The sequence below is a fragment of the Sarcophilus harrisii genome, chromosome 2 (genome assembly GCF_902635505.1).
Source record: "Sarcophilus harrisii chromosome 2, mSarHar1.11, whole genome shotgun sequence".
Lineage (NCBI taxonomy): Eukaryota > Metazoa > Chordata > Mammalia > Dasyuromorphia > Dasyuridae > Sarcophilus > Sarcophilus harrisii.
The window spans coordinates 308,100,363-308,128,335 of record NC_045427.1 but is presented as its reverse complement, the minus strand read 5'-3'; the positions used below and the strand labels follow the sequence as shown (position 1 = coordinate 308,128,335).

General features: G+C 36.4%; 1 protein-coding gene and 1 pseudogene across 1 annotated transcript in view; one reads left to right on the top strand and one right to left on the bottom strand.

Annotated features, from left to right (window-relative positions):
* DPF3 (double PHD fingers 3) overlaps window positions 1-27,973 on the bottom strand; it is a 330,115-nt gene that overhangs the window by 175,923 nt on the left and 126,219 nt on the right. The gene's annotated exons all lie outside the window — the stretch shown is intronic.
* LOC100915376 lies at window positions 4,009-4,840 on the top strand (annotated as a pseudogene).

Here is a 27,973-nt window from a genome sequence, read left to right as displayed (position 1 = left end):
ATAGGATTTTAGATGAGACTTAAAGGAATCTAGAGAAGCCAAAAGACAGAGATAAGGCAGGGGAGAATGCCAGGCATGGGAGATAGTCAGAGAAAATGTCCATTTGGGAGATGGGGCATCATGTACAAGGAACCCAAGGCCAGTGCATTGAAGAATATATCTAGGGGAGTACGGCAAAAGATAAGAAGACTCAGCACTCTATCCACTGCACCACCAATCTGTCCGAGGGTTTTTAATACTTTTCATTTTAAAAACACACACCATTATTAGTGACAAATGTAACAAAGGGAGGAGGAAAAAAAACCTGTATTTTTTAGTGTCATCTTTGTGAATAATACTCCAAATAAATAAATAGTAGAGATTTTCTAAAAGCTATGAGCCTATTAAAAATTGGAAATGACTGCAATAATCTGACATCCAGTTCTCCAGTCTATTGATGTCTCCAGGGAATTCTCTTGATAAATAGGCCAAACTGAAGAAGATTCCAAAATAAAAATTTGAGGTCTCTTTCATAATATTAATGATAGCAGAAGTACTTTAGGCCTTATTAGTAAACCTGAATAGTATGTCTAAATAAAGCAATTAGCCAAAACTTTCACTGAGTTACCGGCTTTCCCTTAAAGAAAAAAGATAAACATCTTTTCCTCACCTGTGGAAAACAATTTAAACCAAGAAAAATCTGTTCCCAACATGATAGTTCTACCACAGTAAATATACTTCTACATGATAAAATTGATGTGACATCTGCATAGAAGTTTCAGGGATTTTAGGAACTAGTAAAATGACTCTTTACATAGCAAAGGGATGGGATGCCACAAGCGAGGTCAGATATGGATCACTAGCATCTATCAGCTTTCTGTCCGTCCCATCCAAACAAAAGAGGCTAGGTTACCGAGAAATGATAGATGACTTGAGTTTAAAGAAGCTGACACTCATCAAAATGAAATACTCTCATCAAGGACCAACTTCAGGCTACTCAAGGTTTCGATCAGAAAACAAGAGAGGCCAGAAAAAATTGCTGAGCTTTCCTCAGGTCTTAAGAAGAGACAGAACAAGAGGAAAAACAAGGCTGTTGGGAAAGAGCAGTTTTTCAATGACCCTGATCAGTCCAACCTTCACTCCCTGGTTACCATGAACTTTAAGAATCTAAAGGAGAATTAATTATTGTTGCACTGGACGTGAGGCAGAAAGATTTCACAGAATGAGAATGGGTTTTTCACTTAGAAATGATCAACAAGAGTCTCCAAATGCCTAATGAGGATTGACTGTGATGGATTCTAAAACAGCAAAGATGGCCCAGAAATTAAAGAAATTATTTTAAATCTAGATCAACAGCTCCTAGAATATTATTTTTTAAGCCTACTATACACCTTCCTGCTCCTGCTGTCGTCATTGTCTTTAGCCACATTTGACTCTTCATGACCCTAGTTAGAGTTTTTTTTGACAGACACTAGAGTGCTTTGCCATTCCTTCTCTAGCTCATTTTACAAATTGAGAAACTGAGGCAAAGCAGGTGAAGTGACTGGGCCAGGGTCACACAGTTAGGAAGTATCTGAGATTAGAAACACGTCCAGCCCTCTGTGCACTATGGTGCCACCTAGGTGCCTCTCCCTCCTAGAATCACAGAAAAAGTTGGATGGGAACTTAGAACTGATGCTTTCCAATCTCATCATTTCATGGAAGAGGAAACCAAGACCCAAAAGGGTCATATATTTTAGTTAGTGCCTAACATTCTTCTTTTGATCAGAAATAATACATCCTCCAGGTTTTCAGCTAGAAAATGAGTTATTGTTTTTTTTAATTTTCATTATTCCTTATATCTAATTTGTCCTCAGGACTCCATTTGAACATGTGGAAATATCACCAAGGACAAATTCTAATATGCATGGCTCCTCTGACTTAAGGGTCAACCTCTATTTCTGGATGAAGAATGAACAGAACTTTCCTACAAGATCATTAGATAATAAGTGTCAAGGCTGGGATTTATCTGAGGATACTAGCAGCCAGGTAGCAATGTAGATGGAGTGCCAGGCCTGCAGTCTCATTTTTCTGAGTTCAAATCTTGCCTCAGACACTTACTTAATTAACTTTCAAAAAAATCATAAAAGTCTGATCATATCATCTTACTCCTCAAAAATCTTCAGATGATGGGGCAATGGATAGAGCACCAGCCCTGAAGTCAGGAGCACCTGAGTTCAAGTCTGATCTCAGACACTTAACACTTCCTAGCTGTGTGGTCCTGGACAAGTCACTTAACCCCAATTGCCTCAGCAAAAAAAAATCTTCAGATGGCTTCCAAAAAAGGAAACAAAATTCATAGTTTGGCATTCAAGGCTCTCCATGAACTGGCTCTAACCTATCTTTATAAGCTTCTCTGATGTTCCTCCCCTTCACAAATTCTATGCTGCAACCAACATAGTTATTCACTTACTGTCACCATACCAGACAACATACAACTTTCTCCATACTCTCTTGACTTTCCTCATCCTGTTCCTATATCCAAAATGCCATTCCTCCTTCCATCATCATCTGTCAACAGCCTGCTCATCTCTGAAAGATAAGTTCAAATATCACCTCTTCTATAAAATTTTCCTGGATTTCCATAGCTGAAAAAAAAATCCCATTTGTATCTGGCCTTCTATGTTCTTATTTTTTTAATCTTGATTATATTTAACTTCTATATACTAGTCTAATCACCCATGCTAAACTGAAGGCACAGATAAGGTCTCACTTCTCTGTGCATCTCCTCCAAACCTTTTACATGCAACTAGAAGTTGACCAGTTAATGAATAGTTGATGAATGAATGAATCCATTTCCATTCTAGCTAGCTGTATAGATGCTCACCATTCCTCAGCCCCTTAAAACCAAAAGGCTAGATTGTCTTTCTTCATCACTCCACCTGAGCAATTTTGGATCACATTGAGGCCAAACAGGACATTTTCCTGAAGCTGTTTCCCCTTTCTGGAATGCCTTTCCTTTTTTCCTTTCATATTATTAAACCTTGCTCACTCCCTCCATGAAGCTTTTCCCAGCAAAACCAACCCCCATTAATCTCTTCCTTCTCTGTATTCTCATCACATTTAATTAGTATCTCACTGTTTAGTGATTAATCATTCTCACATTCTTTCATTTGTTTTAGTAGTGTCCTCTCTTCTTCCCCCCCCCAACACCAAATAAATTGAAATAATGAAATATTTCCTATTTAGCAATCTGAAAGTGAAATGATAGACTGCCTCAGTAGGTAGAAGATTCCCACTCATTAGTGGCCTTCAAGTAAAAACTAGATGACTACTTATTGGAATTGTAATGGAGAAGAACTTCTTAACAGTAAACTCTTTTAAAATTAGATTGATTGCTCAATTTCAAGTGTATTTGGTTTCCATTACATGCATTTATCTTATGTATTTAAAACATTATTCTAAAAAGGAGTCCATGGGCTTCCCCATACTGCCAAAAGAGTCCCCAACACACTCAAAAAAAGAACTCCTTCTGTAGAGGAAAGTCTTCATCAGAATGAGTTCACTTTCTTGGCCTCTGAGCTCACTCCCAACTCTGAGATTCCTTGATTGTTTCTTCTATGCTCACTTATCACCTAGTATCCAGATAGACACACTAAACTACCTGCTGATTGAGTGACTGATTGAAATGCAATGTCATGCTATTTACCACACTTATTCAAATGTCATCTCTTACTAAGGTCCTACTCTATTCATCATGCAATGAAAAAGGCTCTAGATTTCTCAAAAGCTTGCTAATGGAAAACAAATTTTGGGAGATGCTACTAAGCTAGAAACACTTTGAGTATTGGTCTGGTGACAGGTTATGACAAACTGATCTTCTCAAAATGAAGACTGACCATGTCACTCCCCTATTTAACAATCTCCAGAGGCTCCCTTTTCTGTTTTCAGTCATGACCAACTTTTTATGACTCCATTTGGGTTTTTCTTAGCAAAAATACTGGAATGGTTTGATATTTCCTTCCCAAATACGGTCATAAAGAGTTCAATACACCTCTTTTTCCGGCTGGAATCATGGCGGGCGCAGAAGAAAAGAAGAAGTTACCATCTGTTCCAGAATCGCTTCTGAAAAAGCGAAAAGCTTTTGCAATACTGAAGGCCAAACGCCTAAAGAAGAAGATGGCTATAAAAAAGCTCCGTAAAATACGGAGAAAAGTTATCTATGAAAAAGCTATGAAAAAGCTATCATAAGGAGTACAGACAGATGTATAGAAGTGAAATCCGGCTGGCTAGAATGGCACGCAAAGCTGGCAACTACTATGTACCTGCTGAACCCAAATTAGCGTTTGTGATCAGAATCAGAGGTATCAATGGTGTTAGCCCAAAGGTCCGAAAAGTTTTGCAGCTTCTTCGTCTTCGCCAAATCTTCAATGGAACTTTTGTTAAACTTAACAAGGCTTCGATTGACATGCTGAGGATTGTGGAGCCGTACATTGCATGGGGTTACCCAAACCTGAAGTCTGTGAATGACTTGATTTACAAACGTGGTTATGGCAAGATCAAGAAACAGAGAATTGCCTTGACAGATAATGCCCTCATTGCAAAATCTCTTGGTAAATATGGAATTATCTGCATGGAGGACTTGATTCATGAGATCTACACTGTTGGCAAGCACTTCAAAGTTGCTAACAACTTCCTGTGGCCCTTCAAATTGTCTTCTCCACGAGGTGGAATGAAGAAAAAGACTACACATTTTGTGGAAGGAGGAGATGCTGGTAACAGGGAAGACCAGATCAACAGGCTCATTAGAAGAATGAACTAAATGTCTCTACCATGATTATTTTTCTAATGATCTGTTAATAAAAATGTCTGATAAAAAAAAGAGTTCAATACAACTGAAAAAATAATAAACAGCAAAATCTTCAACTCATTTTACAAATGAAGAAACTGAGGCAAACAGAGTTAAGTGACTTTCCCAAGATCACACAGCTAGTAAGTGTCTGAGGCCAAATTCAAACTCAGGAAAATGAGTTTTTGTAACTCCAGCACTCTATCCACAGGGCAACCTGCTGCCCAGCTCCCTTTCATCTCAAGAATTAAATACACAATTTCCTAGTTGACTTTTAAAGCCTCTTTGCTACTTTCCAGTATCCTTATACCTTACTCCTTTCCATATACTTTATGATCCAATGATACTGACCTCTTTCGTGATTCTTAAACATGACACCACATGCATTTTTACTGGCTGCTATCTCTTAGGCTTGGAACTCTCTCTCTCTTCAGATCCATGTTCTGGCTCCCTTTAGGTCTCAGTTAAAGTCTCATTTTTCCCAATCCTTTCTAACCTTAGTGCCTTCCCTGTGAGATTATCTCCAACTTATTCTATATATACCATATCTGTACATAATTATCTGTATATTGTCTCTCCTATTAGTCTGTGAGTTCCTTGAAGGCAGGAATTGGATAGGGGTGGGAAACAGACCAGAATGTTATTGTTTTTGCCTTTCTTTGTATCACCAACTCAACACAGTCTCTGTCACATAGTATTTAATAAATGCTTCTTGACTTGACTATCATCCTAAGACCAGCCTAATTATATTCAGGGAGGCCAAAACATTGACCATTTTGAAGTGATAAGCCACAATCACTCATGAATCTATCTCCTAACATCCTAGAAGTGTTTTGATCTGCTTGGGTTTAGGGAGTACTTGAGCAGATAAAATCACATGTCCTTTGAAGTGTCAAAGCATCCTAGATGAGAAATGCTCAGCACACTAATTTGACTCCATTCCTGATAACATGTGAAGAGGTAGCATGCCAAAGAGTCATTCTTCCATATCCAGAATAACATCAATCAGAAAATGTATTTTCTATATCCTCAGAAGTGACCCTGATCTCACCATAAACAAAATTCATTCTGCTTAACATGGCATGGGGTTGAAATTCACAAAAAAAACCTACTGAATCTTCGAACATCTCTAAGATTTTCTGAACTCAGGGACACTGGCTCTATCAAAAATGCCACCTGACCTTTTAAGAGTTCCAAGGATCCCTTCAAATAGGCTCCCAAATAAATGACTTAGAGGTATTTCCTTGCTGAAACCTGAAGGGCAGTGGTGAAGATGGCCTCTTAATATCCTTTCTAATCATATGAAGAATCCTAAAGGATTTATTTAGATGTCTATATTAAGCACTTAATCCTATGAAAAAACTTATTTTAGGTACATGCTAACCTAATAGCTCTGATATTTCAGCAGACCAATCTCATCCAATTCCCCACAAAAGAATGAAAACTCCTTGAAGGTATGAGCTATTTCTTTCTTTTTACGTGTGTCTTTATTTCCCTTGGGTCTAGCAAAGGGACTGGCACAGAACAATACAAAGAAGAGGTAGTGAATAAATGTTTGTTAAATTTAAATTCACCAAACCCCTGTGTTAGCACAAGTTTAGGTTCCTGTTAAAACAAATATTTAGAAAAGACAATACCATCCTTCAAGCGTGTGGGTTTCTCTGGGCAGGTCTCATAGTCTTCATATTACCACACATGTGTCACCCAGGAGATCAAAAAGTCAAGTTGTAAACATAACTTAAAATGAAAACAATGAAAAATTATGCAGGAGTCCTAAACGATGGCCTGCTTACTGAATACCAAGTTGTTTGGTTTCTTTAAAAAAAAAAAAACTATCTATTTTGATATCTAGACTGTTTCAATAAATCCAATCTCCAGCTTCTGACTGAGGGAAGACTTTTCAGGGACTTATTAGACAAAGTTACATAAATAAGATGGAATTTATATTGAATCTAGCCATGATTTCTGAGCTGATCTAAACATTCAGCCAAGTCTCCATTTGATAGATAGGAGAGTGAGTTTTAGATAAGTTAAATGACTTATCCAAGCTATGGTCTGACCACATTTGTAGCACTGTGTTCCAATTCTGGGGAATACAATTTAGAAAGTATCTTAATAAGCTGGAAAATAACCAAAGGAAGATGATTAAGATGATGAAGGACCCCAAGACCATGCCATATGATCATCAGTTAAATGAACTAGGGATGCTTAGCCTGAGGAAAAAATTAAGAAGGAAGGACATGATAACCATCTTTCAAGGGCTGTTATGTGAACAATTAAATCATTTTCTTCTGCTTGGCCCTCAAATGCAAAACCAATAGGTACAAGAGGTGAATGCCAAGAAGAGAAAAGTTTCACCCCCATATGTAGGAAAATTTCTTAACAAACAAGGCTATCCCAAAGTGGAATGAGTGGTAACCAAAGGAAATAAGTTTTCCCTAACAAGAAATATTTAAGCAAAGGATGGATGACCATTTGTCAGGATGTTGTAGAAAAGATTCTTCTTAATATAAAAAGTAAACTGAAAGGTTCAAATTCTGAAAGTCTGTGATTCTTTCTTGACCTTCTAGACTGAAAATTCCATAAAGCTCCATGAACTGAATCTTATCTAAACTTTTTAATCTCTCTCAGAGCTTAACATGATGGTGCTTTGAACATAGTATTTTTGTTTTTCAGACATGTCTGACTTTTCATGACCCCATTTAGAATTGTTATGGCAAAGAAATTGCCATTTTCTTCTCTAGTTTATTTTACAAATGAGAAAACTGAGACAAACAGAGCTAACTCACTTCCCCAGGATCACATAGCTAGTAATTGCCTGAAGCTAGATTTGAACTCAGGAAGATGAGACTTCTTGGCACCAAGGCCAACATTGAGGCATCCTATTGCCCCCTTTGAACATAGTAGGCACTTCATAAATATTTCCTACATAGAGAAATCAATGGATGAGCCCACTTGGAATTAGGCTGGAGAGGAGCTTCATAGCACATATATGAATTCTATATTTGTCTATACCAAAGATCTCCAACACCCCATAAACTCATTAAACTCCATAAAAGGTTCTTGATCCAAATGCCAAAACTGGGTTGCTCATAGAATGTGCCTTTTCAACATGACCTAAACAAGATCCCCCAGAGTTAAATTCACATTGAACAAGCAATATCAGAAGATGATCTCCACTCTGAAGCATTCAGTCTCTTTATAGGTACTGTTAGCCAAGTAACTTCATGCTAGTTTATTTCTTCATGTGGAAGAGAGGACCCAGCTCATGTCCTGTTGGCAAATTTGAAGTTTTTGATGGTGACGTACTTCTGTTGAAGACTAGAGAAGTTATACTAGACATAAGATCAATGGGAATTGAAAGACTACCTTATGGTAACCTCCCATCACATATCCCTGCTGTGAAGAGACTTGCAGAGCCTAGCTTTGAGCCTTCTTCCTTTTTGACAAATTTGCTTAAAATCATCCTACAGAATCAGAAGCCAAAGAAATGTAATGATTTGCACAAGCTGTCTTGCTTGGACACCAAACTGAACAAAGAACATGATGTCTCAGTAAAACTGCCACAAGACCAATGATCACCATAATTTCAATGATTTCTGAGATTCCAGATAGTCCTGCTAGACACCCAGGAGATCTGCCTCAATTTTTTTATTCCTTGAAACATAGTATAATTTAAAAAAAAAAAAAAAAGAAAGAAAAGAAAGAAAAAAGGCACTGACAAAAGGATCACTAAAAGGCCAGCTGACACCAAATTAAAATTCTCTAGCACAAAGGAATGAAAGAAGCAGGTGTTTGCTTTGGATTAATGTCAATTCATAGAAAACAGAAAAGGACCAATATACCAATCATGGTCTAAATACTTAAATCTGGCTTGCTCGTTCTCATACACTGGAAAAACCAACAATGGGTTGAGAAATCTTTGGGATTTCCTTGGATTTTACTAGCAAAGCCTCTAAAAATGAAAAGACTTTTGTATATTGTTTTCAAGTCTCTGGTTCTGCTCTCGGACACATTACCTTATTCTCACACCTCATAGAGCATTTTGTTCAACACTTCTTATAATGTACTTATCAAGTATTTTTGTATTATATTTCTCTTTTTCTATATCTGTAAACTACATGAAGTTAGAGACTATAACTTAACTAAACTGAATGTTTTTCTCAGCACTGAGAATAGTTCTCTTTACAATAAATCCTTAATAAATGACATGATCAGAGAATGCCAGCCTCACAGTCAGAAAGTTCTGTATTCAAGAATTACCTCTGACACATCCTGGATGAGCGATCCTCTTCAAGTCCTTTTCAAAGCCTCAGACAACTTTCTAAGACTATAAGTTGTACAGCAGGTACCAAATCACCCTCAGAAAGAGAATTTCCTCACTGGGAGTTCTTCACATCGATTAAACTACACATCCAGTATAGATAGATAGATAAGTAGATAGATAGATGAACAAATAAATGAATGGATGGATGGGTGGATGAATGAATGAATGAAAAATTTTAATCAACATTATATGATTTAAAATCATCTTTTGAGTTCCCTTTTCTTTGGAGGACACTATGCACAAGAATCCAAAAATGGCAGCTCCCTTCCAGCTCTGTCACCTAATAGCTCAATAGTCTTAACTCCATAGTTTTACTTATCTGTTCTTCTTTTCTCAAACTATGAAACAAGTAGAGGATAATTTGTCCCATTTCAGAGTCACCATCTCATAATTAAATCAAGCATTATTTCATTTAATTTTAAAGGATGGTATGGATATAAAATCTTTAGATAAATACAAAATACGGGGATATTGTTTTAAAACCTTTTAAAACCATTTAGAAGAGGTGAATGGTGCTAAAAATTTGAACTACTCCACTCCAAATACTAAATTTCTGAATGTCTAATGGGGTGGGGAAGGGAAATTTATTTTTGTGAATTTCATACTGTAACCAAGTTTTAGATCACAGAATTTCACATCTAAGGAAATAACTGTAGTTCACATTTCTTTAATGTTTTATGATTTAACAAAGCATATTCTTGACAAGAATCTCATAAGGTAAATAGTGTGTGTATTAATATCTCCTCTGTTCAGATGAGAAAACTAAAGATTAAAGAGGGTGTGACCAATCGACAGTAACTCAGCTATTATGTCTGATCTGGCCCTTAAAAACAGTCTTGTTCCTTGGGCCAAAGATATAGAGATTAGAAGGACCTTAAGAAGCTACTGAGTCCAACTCTCTCATTTTACAGATGAGAAAACTTGGATGAAGAGATTTTAAGTAGCTTGCTCGGAGCCACAGTTACTTAGTATCTGAAACAGAATTTGAACCCAGATCCTCCTGTCTAGAAGTCCAGCACTTGGTCTACCACATCATCTAGCACTTCACCTGCTTCATTTTTTAATTGAAAAAAACATGCCAAGAAAATTAAAAGGACTTGCAAAAGGTCACACAGCCAACTGAAGGCAGAGAGCCAGGAATCAAGTCCAGGTACCCTTTCTCCCAAACCAGTGCTCACTCCACCCCCAATAGCCTAAGCCTTGATTAATGGGCATCCTACAGTCACAATGTGAAAAGAAAACAAGAAAACATAAGCGTCACGGAGCTTAATCAGATAATTTTACAATTATGCAGTCATGGGAAAACTTAATAAAAAGACATAAATACACATAATAACCATGACAACAAGATAGTAACTCTTCCCTTTTATTTAATAATTATGGTTAACTACAGCAAACAAAAACTCATCATTGCAAATTAATTTTTCCTAGCTTCCCTTGAAAACCCTTTTTCATTTATAAGTGTGGTTGGTTAATAAGCACAGTGATGGGTAGCTATTGTTGGGGCTTTTTTCTTAAGTAGTTTGGATAAAAACTTAATTTTCTGATGTGGAGTTGAAGAACATTACTACTAGAGAAATTAAGACACTAGTATTCTTCAATAAGCACCCAATGGACACTCTAAAGGATGTTAATACATTATGTCAAGGGTTATAATGATGCAAAATTCTGAACTCACTATAACTTACGCTAAAAATGAAAAAAATAAACTACCCAAGACATACTTCAGGATAACATTATTTTTCCTTCTTCTCTGTTTCCTCCCTCCTCAACCTTATCTAAACATGGTGCCTGCTACATAATAAGCATTTAATACATAAATGTTCATTGATGGTCTGGAAAGAGAAACTTACTCAGGTCTGGGTACCACATTTATGGTCTGGAATGCATCTAAAGGAGACTACCATGATAGTTTTGGAGAACTCAGAAGTATACAATAGCATTAGCAGTTGACAAAAACCAGTCATGTCAAGTCTGAACAAACAAATTCCTCTTACCTGAAATCCTCTCTCTTTTCCCACATTCCCTATTTTTATTGATGGCATCACCATTCTCCCAGTCATCCAGGCTTATGGCACAGAGACATATTTGATTCTTCCCTCTACCTTAGCCTACATAACCAATCAGTTAGCAATTGTATTGTTTTATTTTCCTAACAACTCGCAAATCTACTTCTTTTTTTAAAAATTCAATTCAGATTTAAGGTAGAACTCTTTCTTGTCTAGGTCAGAGGTGTCAAACTCAAGCTGCTAGCAAAAAGCTACCACAAGTGGAATAGAACTAGATTAAAATGCAATTGATAAATGCTTAACAAAATAAATAAAAGTACAATACAATGTTGATCATGTTAATCTGTGTTTTTCTAAGACAATATGTGACCCATAAAGATCTGTCTCTATCTGTGTTTGACATCACTGGTCTAGACAAATAGACCTTTCATTGGTCTTCCTTCATCAGTCTGTCCTTTTTACAAACCATCATCCTTCACGTTGTTGCCTAAATAATCTCCCTAATGGGTTACTCTTCTCAAAACTTTTAGTAGTACCAGGCTAAAAATAATTACAAACTTCTGATTGTACCATTAAGACCCTCTAAAATCTGTCTTCAGATTATCTTTCCAGTTTCCTGTCACAATAAAGAAATAAAGTTCAAACACCAAATTGCCACTTACATTCTATAAGACCTTAATCTAAGTGTGTGCTAAACAGCTCACAATGACTCATGGGAGTTGATTGTTAGATTTTTGATAAATTTTCCATATGAGCATTTATACCTTGAAATCAGCAAACACTATATACCAGGACTTGAATTATTGTTTTCTGCTTGTCCAGATTTAAAAAAGTATTAATAATACAGATTAAACTTAAAAGCATATTGCATGCAATTACATATACATACAGATTCGGGTGTTAAACATATACCAGCAGCCTCCTGCCTTCCCCCTCTGTGGACCTCAGTTTCCTCATCTGGAAAATTAGGGATTGAACTAGACCTCTAAGATCCCATCCTGCACTGAATCTATGACTCTATTTCCCTTCACACATTCTGTATTCTACAAAACTAGACAACTCTCTGTCATCTCGTCTCTTATCTTATCCTTTCTCAACTCCATATTTTTGTACCTGTTCTTGCCCATATCAGAAATGGACTCCTATTTACTCTCATCTCCTCTGTTGGAAACTCCCTTCATCCCAAGTTCATCTCAGGGGCAACCTTCAGGAAACCTTCACTAAACTTCCCTTTTCCAGACATCCTTCAGGTCAAAGTGATCTCTCCCCTCTCAAAGTTCTCATTAGCATTTTGTCTGGACTTTTTGGAACTTATCTCACTCTCCTTTATACATTAATCATGTTCATAGTCTCCCTGTTAGCCTGTAATCTCCTTGAAAAACAAGGTTAGCATTGTGCCTATCTCTGTATCTCCAGTGTTCAGTACAATTCCTTGTGCAAAGGAGATACTAAATAAGACATTTAATCATTTGAATTGTTGAATTTTTTTAAAAAACAGAAAAGTACTATTATCATTTTTACCTATTTAAAGGGCTGTGTCTTGGAAGAAGGCTTAGAATTATTCTGCTTGACCCGAAGATATAGAGTCTGATAGGTATAGGTTACAAGCAGACAAATTTCAGCTCAGAGACAAAGAACTTCTTAACAATTAGAACTGTACAACATAATGGGCTCTCTGGATAGGTAATGAGATCCTAGTTACCTGAAATATTTAAATTCTATGGCTGAAGGAGAGAGAGAACTTGGAACTAAAACTAAAAATTAAATTAAATTTTAAATAATAAAAAAATGCTATGGTTGGGTGACCACTCACTGAGAATAGTGTAAAAAGATAAATGCTTCAGGTAAGATTTGGACTAGCTGATACCTTAAGTCTTTGCCAACTCAGAGATTTTATAAAGATTTTCACAGTAAGATAAAAAGCATCTTGATATTCAATTGGCTGACATGTACTTATTGTCTCACAACCTGGAGTGTAATCTATGTGGTTTTATTTCGTACAGGGAGAAAAGAATTAGGGGAGTAATTAGGAGAGTTTGAAGAGCTAGCTAGCATCAGCTTATTGTATGGGTTTGGGAAAATCACATGATCTCTCTGTGCCCCAGTCTTCTCATCAAATAGGGATAGCAACCTACCACAAGGGTCCCACATGAGAATAAAATGAAGGAGGAGATAAAACCACCTTAGAAAATTTCATTATTTTATTTCATTGCAAAATAAGCTCTATGAACACTGGCTGACTGGGAGCCTCAGTTGGACCTTCATGATTGTGTTTCTGAGTCTTGCTTCGTATGGACAAGACCTAGAAGCTGACCTCATATAAGACTAATATCATTTTTTTCATCATTAATTCTACTGAACCATGGAGGGGTAAGTATTGACAGTACAGTGTTCTGCTCTATGGTCTTTGTTGCTAAGAAAAACAAGAGTGAACCCAAAGAGAGAATTCATAAAAGAAGATCAGAATTTAAAGGAGACAAAGAGGGAAATTGGGGTTTGTAAGATCTCTTTCAAGGAGAGAATACAATGAGAAAAAGGCATGGGAGGATAGGGAGGCAGACAAGGTACAGAAGTCAATATCTTTGCAGTGATAGCTGGCCTCCAGCACATGGCCCCACGCTCATCAATATCTCTTCTCAGGACAGGTTATCTGGGGAATTTATGCTCTCTAATAATTACCTTTCAGAGGGTTCCACTTATCTTACATTGGGAATCTGCCAGTAACCAGACCTACAAGGCTCTGGCTAATTCCTTCAGTACCACCATGCTTTTCCAGCTCCCCTCCCCCTTACTGACTGATAAACTTTCATCTTGGTATTCCAGTTAAGAGTGAGTAGGGAGGTATTTATGGGGGAGGAAGAAGCCAATCCACCTTCTAAAGAATTTTTCAAAAGCCTCAATGGGAGCTGATATAGGTAGATTGCTCTCAAGGTCAATCACATTATAACAGTTCCTAAAGTTCAAGCACAAAGAGCCAGGTGAAGTATTGCTAACAGTTGAAGACTGGGGAGGGGAAAATGGAAGAAACAGTTATCTTTAGCTAAAGATTAAATGCATTCATTTCAGAGCTTTGTTTTATTTTTTTCTAACTATTGTCTTCAGATTCAGTGAGATTTATTATCTGTTCCATGAAGCCACCCTGGCCAGCAATGACCTCTCTTTCCTCTCAAACAAGAGTTCTTAAACTGGGGTTTACAGATCCTTAAGGGGTCCTTCAGTAGATTTCAGGGATTTTATGAACCTGAATGGGAAAAAAAATATTCAGTAACCTTTGGTTTCTTTTGTAACCCTATGTAATTTATTTTATGAATCTAAAAATGTGATTCTGAAAAGGGGTCTCATAGGCTTCACAAGATTACCAAAAGGGATCAAGACATATAAAAGGTTAGGAATCCTTTTCCAAATTCATAGAATGCAAGGACTGGAAAGGACCTGAGAGACCATCTGATGCATCTCTTTCATTCCACATGTGAAAAAATTGATATCCAAAGAGTTTCCTCATCTTTAAAATGGAGTTAAACTAAATGAGCTCTAAAATCTCTTTTAGCTCTAAATCAAGGATCCTAAGCAATTTAGGCAAAATTATAAAGTATTAAATGGCAAAACTAGAATACAAACTCTAGTCTTCTGACTTTCAAGTTGAGAAAAATATTATTTCTTTCTTCAATCAATAAGTAATTATTGGATCAGGACCAAGATTCCCCCTTTTCTACTTCCTCATCCAGAAATCAACCAGTGTAGGAAATCTCTCTCAAAGAATTACCCAGACTACACATCTAATCAAGAACAGTGCGTGAAATTCTAATTTGGGGCTGATGGATGGATTCCTGTTCATTGTGTTTAATCAGACAGGTCTAGAAAATATAGATTTTCCATTTTGTCAGTCAGGTGATAGGGAAATTGACAAGTTTTTTTGACCAAAACTTGGATGATACAAGTCTCATGCTCCAAAACCTTCACTGCAATATAACCTATCTGGCATTATAATATTCATTCTCTCATTAATTGTTAAATAATCATAATTGATTGCCTTGTCAAAAACACCCTCTCTTTTAAAGGCACATAAACTGTGAAACTACTACCACGAAGGACCTTTAGCATTTCAGAGTGCCACTGACCTCTTTTTATTAATAAATATGCTAGTTTTATTAATAAAATTGTTGAATTATCCAGAAATTATGCTTCTCAGACATTTTAAATGTCACAAAATCTTCTTTCTTTCCATAACACCATAACATATAACCTCTGTTAACGTCAGCAAGACCTAGAGTCAAACTCCTGTTCTTATGTGACTATTCTTCTGAGCCTCCATTTCCACATCCATAAAATGAGGGTAGTAATTTGAGTTGTATGGAGTTACTGGAGGAAAGCCCTTTAGAAACCTTAAAAAGCTGTAGAAAGCAGAGCTGTCATTATTCCTTTACCTTTTTAATTCATTGTCACCATTCTACTTTCTTCTAATAGGCTAGCCTTGGAACAATGGTTAAAAGAGGCCCCTTTCCCATGTAGAAGAGTTATTTATAATAGAGAATGTAATGCAAAATGCACTTTAACACCATTCAAACAACAGGGGACCAGAAGCATCTGTCTCTTTTTCCTATTAAGTAAATTTTCTATCACCACGCTGAACCTATCCCCACCCACAACTGTTCCTTTCCCATCTTTTACTTCCTTTTGGCAACATTTTACCTTATGTTCAAGTAATCCTTATTGACTTGTTCTCCCTCTCATCTCTTTCCCTTTTCCTCTCTGTTCCAACAATTTCTTTCCTATTCACTAGAATAGCAATGAGTCAAAAGAATCTTTAACACTCCTGGAAACTGAGGCAAGATGCAAAACCAATAGCAATTTGCGCACTTACAGCTATAATAAAATCATAAGATCTTAGAATTAAAGAGCATCTTCATTTAGTCCAATTTCACAATAAAAAGAGCAATTCCTTCCACTTTTGCCATAAAGAGGTTATTCCTATAGGGTCAATGGCTTCCTTTATAACTAGTGATCTTCAGGGGGTTTAACAGGATCAAACTTTTGGGTTCAGTCTCTGTACTGACCAATTAGCTTTGTTTTGTTCCATGGCCAGACTTCATATTTCTAACTTTAATAGGCCTTTTTGAAAATACATGCCACAGATTACACTTAACAGGTGATATAAGGTACTTGTGTTTCAACATCAAACAAAAGAATTACTAATGTAATGATGGCCATCCTGTGGAGCACATTCATATTCTCTTCTAGGTTCTGACCTTGTGGTGATACAGAACTGAAAGCCTGTGGTGTTTTATTATGACATGTTAAGCCCAGAGTGTCCCTTGGTCCTCTTCCTACCCTGTGGGTAATCACAGAGAGGTGAAATGCTCTATCCATTAAAAGAGGAAATAGCTTCTGAGTCTATCTCTTTGCTTCAACTCTCCCTTGTGGCAAATAGTGTGAATTTTCTCTAAACTCTCTTGAATGGGAGTGAGAAAACGATATGAGCTTTCTTCTTACCCTACCACTGTTCCCATAATGAACATGGACTCAACTAGTCTACTTTCACTGTCTTGGCTTCTTTTTCTACTCTGTGTTCTTTCCTCAATCAGTATTAGAACATAAGCTTTAAGACTGGGACTTGAGACCAAAAGTCTGAGACCAAAACTCCAAACTCTAATAATTAGTGATGAAGTAGAGGAAACCATCCACAAGAGGATTGGCTCAAATTTGATCATTTTATCAAAAGACAAGTATCAAGAATTGTTTGTACAAAGCAGAGAAGAAGTAAAATATAAAATGTAAAACACCCATCATCAGTCCTCCCAAATTGCTTTATGTTCTTGTGAAATTTAAGCCTTTTAAGAGAATATAACTGTAGTTAAAAATTAAATTTCTGAATCCTATTTTAATGTTATTATCAACACATTTTTGAAAATCTTTCAGCATTTTTTCATGTATAAGAAATAAAGATCTATCCTATATATATCCACATTGTACATTTGAGTACCTGTTTATTCTATACCTTAGAGAGGTCCTACACATGAGCCAGAGCAACTAAGTGGCACAGTGGATAGAGCACCATGCTTGGACTTAGAAAGACTCATTTTTCCCGAGTTTAAATCTGGATTCAGATACTTGCAAGCCAAATGATTTTGGGCAAGTCACTTAACCCTATTTGCCTCAGTTTCCTCATCTATAAAATGAGCTGGAAAAGGAAATGACAAAATACTCTAGTATCTTAGCCAGAAGAAAACTCAAATATAGTCATAAAGAGTCAGACACAACTGAAAATAACTGAACAAGAAGACATAAACCAAAACTTAAGCTTTCAGTAATTTTCACTAAGACTTTGAAGTAAGGGTTTAATGAGATAGAGTCCTACAAAAAAAAAAAGGAAGTCAAGGTCTACTCTCATTAAAGGCTAAGCTTTCCCAGCACTAAATCTGATCAATAAAAGAATAAGCAAAATACCCCAGTTCTTATGGGCCTAGCATGTGTTAGATTAATTTACATACATTATTCTATTTCTCTCCTACTAGGCTGTAAGACTACTAGGTGTCTGATTTATTGTTGTAGTTTTTCCCCTAGAAGATAGCAGAATGACTGTACTGCATATGTAAATGTTTGATCAATGAATTTAAAAGTGCAGGGGTCAATAATGCTTTTTATATATGAATAATAAATCATTATAGGGCTTTGAGAAGGAGAAAGGGTGATGAAAAGAGGAAAACCTTAGAACATAGATTTATTTTTTCTTTTTTTTAAATGTTTATTTATTTTTGTTCAATTTTATTTTATTTTCAACTCCTACTCCCTCCCCCACCTATTGAGTAGACAAGAAATACAAAACTCACCACAAATTTAAAATCATGCAAAACAAATTTCCACATTAGCCATGTGCAGAAGAAAGGAAGGAAGAAGAAAATAGAAAAGAGAGAATGAAAGAAAAAGGGAAAGAAAGAAAGAGTGAAAGAAATAAAAAAAGGTAGGAAGGAAGGAAGGCAGGCAGGAAGACAGGAAGGATGGAAGGAAAGAAGGCAGGCAGGAAGACAGGAAGGATGGAAGGAAAGAAGGCAGGCAGGAAGAAAGAAAGACAGAAAGAAAAGAAGGAAGGAAGGAAGGAAGGAAGGAAGGAAGGAAGGAAGGAAGGAAGGAAGGAAGGAAGAAGGGAAGGAAGGAAGGAAGAAGGGAAGAAAGAAAGAAAGAAAGAAAGAAAGAAAGAAAGAAAGAAAGAAAGAAAGAAAGAAAGAAAGAAAGAAAGAAAGAAAGAAAAAAGAAAGAAAGAAAAAGAAAGAAAGAAGAGAGAGAGAGAAAAAAAGAGAGAAAGAGAGGAAGAGAGGGAAGGAAGGAGGAAAAAAGGAAGTTTCTGTCTGCATTCTAAAGGCCTCAGATCTCTTTCTGAAGTTGTATAGTATTCTTCATCATGAGTCTTGAAATTGTAAGTCCTTTACACAAACTGACGCTGAGTGAAATGAGCAGGACCAGGAGATCATTATATACTTCAACAACAATACTATATGATGACCAGTTCTGATGGACCTGGCCATCCTCAGCAATGAGATTAACCAAATCATTTCCAATGCAGCAGTAATGAACTGCACCAGCTATGCCCAGAGAAAGAACTCTGGGAAATGACTATGAACCACTACATTGAATTCCCAATCCCTATATTTATGCCCACCTGCATTTTTTATTTCCTTCACAACCTAATTGTACAATATTTCAGAGTCTGATTCTTTTTGTACAGCAAAATAACGATTTGGTCATGTATACTTATTGTGTATCTAATTTATATTTTAATATATTTAACATCTACTGGTCATCCTTCCATCTGGAAGAGGGGGTGGGGGGTAAGAGGTGAAAAATTGGAACAAGAGGTTTGGCAATTGTTAATGCTGTAAAGTTACCCATACATATAAACTGTAAATAAAAGGCTATTAAATAAAAAATAAATAAATTTTTTAAATTAATTAATTAATTTAAAAAAAGAAATTGTAAGTCCTTGTGTTGATCAGAATTAGTAAATCTTTTATAATTATCTTTTCGATATTACTTTTTCTATGTAAATTGTTCTTGTCCTGTTCATTTCACTTTGCATCACTTTATACAAACTTTTATACAAGTCTTCCCAGGTTTTTCCCTTTCATCATTTCTTTCAAACACAATTGGATTCCATTAAATTCATATACCACAACTTGTTCAATCATTCTCCAGTTGATGGACATTCCTCTGGTCTCTTATTTTTTTGTCACCACAAAAAAAAAAAAAAAAAAAAAAAAAAAAAAGCTACTATCAATATGTTTGTACATATGGTTCTTTTTCCTTTTTCTTTAATGTCTCTGGACATAGACTTAGTAATGGTATATTGCTGGGACAAATACTATACACAGTTTAATAGAGTTTTAGGCATAGTTCCAAATTGTTTTCCAGAATACAATGCATTAATGTACTTATTTTCCACATTTCCTTCAGCATTCCACCAAAAAAAAAAAAAAAAAAAAAGTAAGGTTTTTTTTCTATCATCTTAACCAATCTGAATGGTGTGAGGTGGTACCTCAAAGTATTTTTATTTGCATTTCCTTATTAATGATATAGATCATTTTCCCCCACAAGACTTGATAATTTTTATTATTTATTATTTTTTCTGAAAAATAACTATTGATCCCTTGATCAATTGTCAATTGAGGAATGGCTCTTATTGTCATAAATCTGGCTTAGCTCCCTAATATTTGAGAAATGAGACATTAACAGAGAAACTTCCTACAAAGATTTTTCCTGGTTTCCTACTTTTAATTTTAGCTGCATTGATTTTGTTTGTTTAAAAAAAAACCCTTTAAAGGTTTATGCAATTAAAATTAATCCATTTTAACATCCTATAAACTTCTCTTTTTCTGATTTGGTCACAAACCCTCCCCCTATCCACAGATCTGCCACATGATCTATTAATTTACTTATGGTATTTTTATGTCTAATGCTTATGATACTTTATATCTAAATCAAATAGGTATATGGTGTGAGGTCTATTCCTAGTTTCTGGCAGAGTACTTTCTTGTATTTTTCTAATGATTTCTGTTAAATAGTGAGTTCTTGCCCCAGTAGCTAGTTTGGGCTTATCAAAAACTACATTACTATACTAATTTGCTTTTGTATGTTAGGTACCTAATGTATTCCATTGGACAACTTCTTTATTCCTTACCCAGTACCAAAATGTTTTGTTCATTATAGCTTTTAATATAATTTGAGGATCTGATATTTCTAATTTCCCTTACCATTTTTTATTGATTCCCTTAATATTACAAATATCATCTCACTTGATTTTTATAACAACTTTGTAAAAGTAGATGTTCTTTTTAATCCTCATTTTACAGATGAGGAAACTGAGATAGAGATTAGGTGATTAGTCTAAAATTCCACAGTAAGAGGCTAAAATTGTATTTAATCTCAGTTCTTTCTAAGTCTAGGTCCAATGCTCTATTCCCTAACACCATCTAGATGATATTTGTAAAGCACTTTGAAATCTTCAGAATGCTACATAAATACGAATTACTTTTATTTATTTATTTGCTGAAGCAATTGGGGTCAAGTGACTTGCCCTGGGTCACACAGCTAGGAAGTGTCAAGGGTCTGAGATCAAATTTGAACTCAGGTCCTCCTGACTTCAGGGTTGGTGCTCTATCCACTGCACCACCTAGCTGATCCAATACTAATTGTCTTTATTTATGTTAACAATAAAATAGTAATTACAATTTAAATAGTGATTTCTAACTATCTAACTTAAATAGTGACTTCTAACATAGACACTATGTTAAGTGTTTTACAAATATCTCATTTGATTTACACAACAATCCTGGGATATAGATGCTGTTATTTTACCCATTTTACAATTGATGAAACTGATACAAACATTAATCAATAGTATGACAATAATTGAGGGTCAGATTGGCAATAAATATCTGAGGTCAAATTTGAACTCAGATCCTCCTGCCTCCAGACCTAGGAGTCTATTCATTGCACCACCTAATTGTCCTTAATTTTTTACACATGAGAAAACTGAGGGGCAGCTAGATACTTAACACTAACTGTGTGAATCTGGGCAAGTCCCTGGACAGGGACAGGGACAGGGAAGGAGAGGGAGAGGGAAAGGGAGAAGGAGAGGGTAAAGGAAAAGGGAGGGGAGAGGGAAAGGGAGAGAGCAGGAGAGGAGGAGGGGAGAAGAGGAGGAGGAGAAGGAGGAAGAGGGAGAAGGAGGAAGAGGGAAAAGAGGAAGAGGAGGAGAGAGGAGAGGGAGGAGGGAGGGGAAGAGAGAGAAGAGAAGGAGGAGAGAGAGAGGAGAAAAGGGAGAGGGGGAGCAAGGGAGGGGGGGGAGGAGGGAGAGAGACAGAACATTCAGAGAGGCAGAGACAGAAACAGAAACTGAGCACTGAGCTCAGGAGAAGCTAGGTTACTAGCCAGAAGGCATACAGGTAAATGAATGTGTATATCAGTATTTGAACCCACTTCCTCTGACTCTCAGTCCAGAATTATTTCCACTGATCATTGTCAACTTTGCATCTTTTTTTTTTTTTTTTTAACAAATCATGCCCCTCCTCTGTAAATGGTAAATAGTTACAGTGAAAAATGCATTCTCTCTCTCTCTCTCTCTCTCTCTCTCTCTCTCTCTCTCTGTGTGTGTGTGTGTGTGTGTGTGTGTGTGTGTGTGTGTGTGTCCTAGTGCATGTAGGTATTTGGGGACAAAGGCAATATGGGGCAATAATTATTTACCATAGATTATTACCATCTGTGCAGTTATTTACATAGCTATCAACTTGGTGCAGCCTTACTCTGTTCCCTGGTATATAGTGACATGTCACCTAAAAATACATGGCTAACAATTACACCACACACATACATTCATGCACTTTTACAAGAACAACCATATCACAAAGAGAATCTTAAAGGAAAAGGAAGGATCTAGGAAGGAGTAGAGTTTTTTGTCAACAGTCCAGAAGCTGGGCTGCACTTCCCAAGCCTCTTCCCACACAGTCAAAATTTATGTCCTCCATTAACAAAGTTGGAAGTGGGGGGAGAGGGGCTTCTTCTTCTGTTTTTCTGGGATTTGCTTGTGAGGCTTTGTTATTTTTAAAGAGAGGGAGGATGGGAAGAGGAAAAAAGAGATGATCAAAAAAACATTCTTGGGACTGGGAAACAACAGGTCATCCAGATATCCTCAGGGAGAAAACACAAACACCAAATCATCCCCACACCCAGCTCTGTCACTGCATATCTTAAAATAGTCCACCCATCAGCCTTGGCCCTAATCTACCACTAGAGAGAAAAGTTCAAAAGTGTGTCCTCATGAACTTAGCCACATGGCTATTGGTCCTATACTATTCCCCAGAATCTCCCTCCCCCCAAAAATGCTCCTAAAATCAGAATACTACTGCCACTTCTAACAATAATTGAATCCCAATAATACTGCAGAAAACAGGGCAATTAGAAGCTATCCCTGCCCATGTTGTCCTTCCATAAAGCACTCCATTAGGAAAAGTATCAATTAAAGCTCTGTATTTTAAATAGGACCTCATTCATCTGGAGAACTATCAGGTTCAACCCACATTTTTCTTGATGCCTTTATTTGATTAATATAATCCTTAGTTGGTTTTTTTTTCCCCAAGAATTTCCCAAGGTATTTGGGCAGTTTCTTAAGTAACATTCAGACCCAAAAGAGTCTCAAAATATAAACACTCAAACACTCAAAATATAAACTTGGGTTTCATGTTCACATTTCTGCAATATCAGATTTGAAATTTTTATCCTACTTGGTTCCTTCTTCATTTATGGAAGATACTCGGCTCAAGATACTTGAGTATATAGATACTATATCTATTTCTCACCAGGCTGTCCTCTAGACATCTCCACACCATGATCCTAGATAATCACTCATACATCAGAGGTACCCTCTGCCTCCCAGAGTTGCTCCCTCTGATTGGACAAGTCTCATACAGCCTTACTCTGTTCCCTGATATATGACATATCATACTAAAAATACATGGCTAACAGTTACGTTACACACATCTGATTGGACATCTCTCAGAACTTCCCAGGCCATCCATCTCTTCATCATGTCCCCACAGCCAGTTACTTCTTTTCCACCCTTCCCTAAGAACCCACTTTTCAGTTGTCTTTTGTGTGTTGTCTTCTCTCCCTTAGAATGTAAGCTCTTTGAGGGCAGGGGCTTTCTTTGTATTTGTATTTATATCTTCAGTACTTGTATCCACAGCCCCTGGCACATAGTAAGGATTTAATAAATGCATGTTGACTTTCTTTTAAGTACCAAAAACGCAATCTCCATGAAAGATGTGCCCATCTTTGGTTTAAAAAAAGATAAAGTCCAAATAAATATACAGATTAATTGAGGGTTATATAAGAAATTAGTAGAATTTCCCTGTTTTAACTATATCTAAAAATAAAATAATATGTCTTAAAGAATTTGGGGAAAAGAAACACCAAACAGATGGCAAAACAGTTCTATAGCCTGTGGTGTCAGGGAAGGAACACTGGATTTGCTGTCAGAGGATCACTGCTGTTGTTATGGGTCTTTGGTCAAGTCAATTAACATTTCCAGGCATCAGTTTCCTCAACTGTAAAAGGAAGAGATTGAATTAGATGACCAGTAAACTGCCTTCCAATTTTAAATCTGTGGATCCAAGATAATAATAGAGTACCCTAAAGAAAAGTTCTGAAAATTAGGAGAAAGAACACTAAAGCTAGCTAGGGAGCTCTGTGGATAGAGTCAGGAATACCTGGATTCAATCCAGTCTCAGACGCTTCTGTCATACCATCTGAGGCAAGTTGCTTAACCACTATCTGCCTCGATTTCCTCATCTATAAAATGGGAAGGAAGGAAATAGCACCTTCTTCCCAGAGTTGTTACAAGGATCAAATGACATATTTATAAAGCTTTTAGCACAATGGCTAGAACATAATAGACACTTATTAAATACTTGTACCATCTCTTTCTGATGACTCATTCTGTGAAGGTAAAAAGTGAAAATAAACTGAAAAGAATAATTTTATTTCTTTTTCTCATGCCTAGGATTCTATAAAATAGGGTCTACTCTCTGAAACATTGGAAGGAAGGAAGAAAAGAAAGAAGGAAGGAAATTAGGAAGGAAGGAGTAGGTAGGAAAAAAAGGAAGAAGAGAACAGAGGGAGGGAGGATGGGGAGGGAGAGAAAGAGAGAGAGAGAGAGAGAGAGAGAGAGAGAGAGAAAGAAAGAAAGAAAGAAAGAAAGAAAGAAAGAAAGAAAGAAAGAAAGAAAGAAAGAAAGAAAGAAAGAAAAAACTATGTTTTTATAATCAGGATGTTAAGAATTTCTAGACAGGAAAAGACCAGACAACCATATGGCAATTTTATTTCTACCATCATTATATCTTTTCACTCCTCCCAGACCTCATATAAAGAGATCAAGGAGGAAGGATTAGAAGATCTACACAAAGAATTCCTGGGCAAATCAGTGGCTGGGCAACTAAGAATATTCAAAAATGAGGAGCTCCACTAGTAAAAAGAAAAATAAAGGAATCCCTGCTCTAAGTTTACCCTAACAGTTTAGAATTGTCTTAGGAGGCAAGCTCTTTACTGAAGAAAAAAAAAAAAAAAAAAAAAAAAAACGCTTTACAGGGAATGTCAGTCTGGTCCTCAGTCTGGTCCCTCTGGGACCATGAACAAAACCAAGAGGTCAAATTATTTGATCTCTCTTGGCCTCAGTTTTCTCATCTGCTAAATAATCTTAGCAAGCTAGAAGTATCAGTTGAATCAAATAAGATTAAACTTAATAGAGAAAATTCTAACCTACATACCTCATTATAGACTAGAGATGATATTGAGCTCTCAAGGGCTTCCCACTAGAGTCTATCAGGTTCTACTATATTGAAAAGAAACAGTGTCTAGGAATGCACTAAATCTGCAGATTCAGTCTATCTACATATGAAGAAACTCATCACAAGTAGGATGACCATTGACTAATGAATTCTTTGGTCATGGCAAAATGTGAAACAGAAAAATGCAAAATTTGACTATGCAGCCACCTTCTCATGTTGCCTTAGATAAGATAGGGTGATGGAAAAGAGAATATAAAGAGAGCTGAAAAGTACCATTTGGCACCATCTCTACCATTAATCTATCAGGATTCTAAATGTTAATAGTGGTTCAATGATCAACAAAGTGAAAAACTGAATCACAGAAATCTTAGCATTATCTTACTAAGAATGATGAAAGTAAGTTGTAGTTAAAGGAAAGATAGTTCAGAGACTCTTGGGGAAAAAAAAAAAAAAAAAGGAGTTGCACAGGTTTGTTTTAGTGTGCATCTAAAAGCAACCAAAAATATTGCCTGAGAGACTTGGGTCTCCCATATTAATTGTATTCATGACTCCAAAGTTCCTAATTCCTTGAACCATGTGCCCTTTACAAAATAAAGATCCCCTTGGAGAATATAAGAGAATGAGGAATAAAATATAAACTTCTTAATTACAAGGACACTTTTTTTTTTTTTTTGGGGGGGGGGTTGTGTCCCTAGCACCTAGCATAATATTAGGCACACATAAGGTTCTTAATAAATGTTTTTTGAATTGAATTGAGTTCAGTTCAGTCTATATTAGAAAATGAAAATCACTTGAAGCCACAAAGACCTGAAAATTCTACTAGTGTTTCTTTTACCATGTACTTGAAAACAGATATCTTTTAAAATACCTACTTTAGTTTCCATTACATCCTCAATCCAGTCGTTGAGAATCTGTGTTGTATAGTAAATAGAGTACCGGGTTTGAAGATAAGAGGTTCTGTGTTCAGATTCTATCTTTGGCATTTAGTATCTTAGTGACTATGAGAAGATCACAATGTTTCTGAGTTTCGGTTTCCTGTTTATTGTTTTCCAACATTGTAAACAGACCAGAATGGCTCAGGTGCTTCCCTCCTTAAGTCTACACAGAGGCAGTGTGTCATTATTCCAATCAACCAATGAGAAAGTACACTATATGATCTGTCCACCGGGTAGCTCTATGCTCAGACCATCAAAAATTTCTCTAGCATAAACATAGGCTGTTGTTGTTGTTGTTATTGTTCATTCATATCCAACTCTTCATGTCCATTCTAGTAACTTTGCTGAGAAAACCCCATGGATAGTACTGTCATAGGTTCATTGGAGTCATAAAAAGGCAGATATATACACAGGGGAGCCTTTCAAAAGGTTTCACAACCCCTGATGACCACCAGGGAATCTTTAGACTGCAGCCACCTAAATGGTTCCTGTGATGAAGTTGACCAAGTCTACAAATAGCAGCACTGAGTAGATTAAATCTAAACTGGCTAGATTCAAATTTAGCTAATGGATGATACCTCAGAATATCTATATTAGAAATTTCTCTCAGCATTCTGGAACTATACCCATAGGACTATAAAATTGTGCATACACTTTGATCCAGCAGTGCCATTACTGAGGCAATCACAAAGGAAGGAAAGGGACCCACGTGTGCAAAGATGTTTGTAGCAGCTCTTTTTGTGATAGCAAAGAATTAGAAAATGAGTAGATGCCCAACAGTTGGGGAATGGCTGAACACGTGGTATATGAAGGAAATGGAATGGAAGGTAATATTGTTCTATTAAAAAAATTGATGAATAAGCCAATTTTAGAAAGGCTTGGAAAGATTTACATGAACTGATGCTGAGTAAAACAAGTATAACCAGGAATACATTGTGTACAATAACAGCAAGAATGTGTGATGATCAACTATGAAAGACTTGGATCTTCTTAGTGGTTCAGTGATCCAAAGCAATCCCAATAGATTTGAGGCAGAAAATGCCATTTGCATCCAGAAAAAGAACTAAGGAGATTAAATGTAAATCAACACTTCTTTTTCTGGGGTTTTTTTTTTTTTTTTTTATTTCTCCCATGGTTTTTCCTTTTACTCTGATTTTTCTCTCCCAACATGATTCATCAAGCAATGTGTATTAAAAATGTTTTAAAAAGAAACCTCTCCCAATCCAAATGAGTCATTTGAATCTTTTCAAGAACTCATTACCACCCCTACCCTATTTATTAAACAGAGAAAATGAAGCAAAAAAATATCAATTTTTCTACATCTAGTCTTCCATCTCCTAAAACTCTTTCTGCTTATCCTCCCAGTTCTTAGGCTATAACCATAGAATTCCCAAATAGAACCAACACACAAGTGATGAAAATGGAATAAAGGAAAACTGGGTATGTTCCTGGTACCCCAGTCCTGGGCCATGGAGTATAAAAAAGAGATGATATAGGAATTATGGAAAGGGAAATTCTTCTTTCCATCCTACACTAATCAGTTTACTGATATCCATGATTATTGAAGCAACTTTTCTCTTTATCATCATCCAGTCCCTCTGCTCTAGTGTCTAGCTTGCCTCTGAAACAACCATTTTAGCTATCCCTCTTCAAAATTCCACTTAAAGCAGTAGCGTCTTAAGAAATGGTAGCCTTTGGCTGCTACCAGACAGCAATCCGTAATCCCAAAATCAGTTATTGCTCACCTACAAGGTGAAGAGGAAACCTCAGTCCTATCTGTTTCCTGTATGAGAATGAGGAAGTCCCAGATCTCAAAGGCTTCTGCCCAACAGCAGAAGGAAAACAAACGTCATTTACTTGTTCCCTCATGCAACTTCATTCCTGCTGCAAGTAGGCACTCTTCCAGATGTCTGGGAAGGAGGAATGGCAATCATCAGAAATATTACTACCATTTCCTGTGTTTGAATTGTCATTATCATCACCCTAAATCCAGGTAAGAAATAATAGTTATTCAAATAAGATGGTCTGGTATGGGCACAGATTTTCTATATATATAAAACACT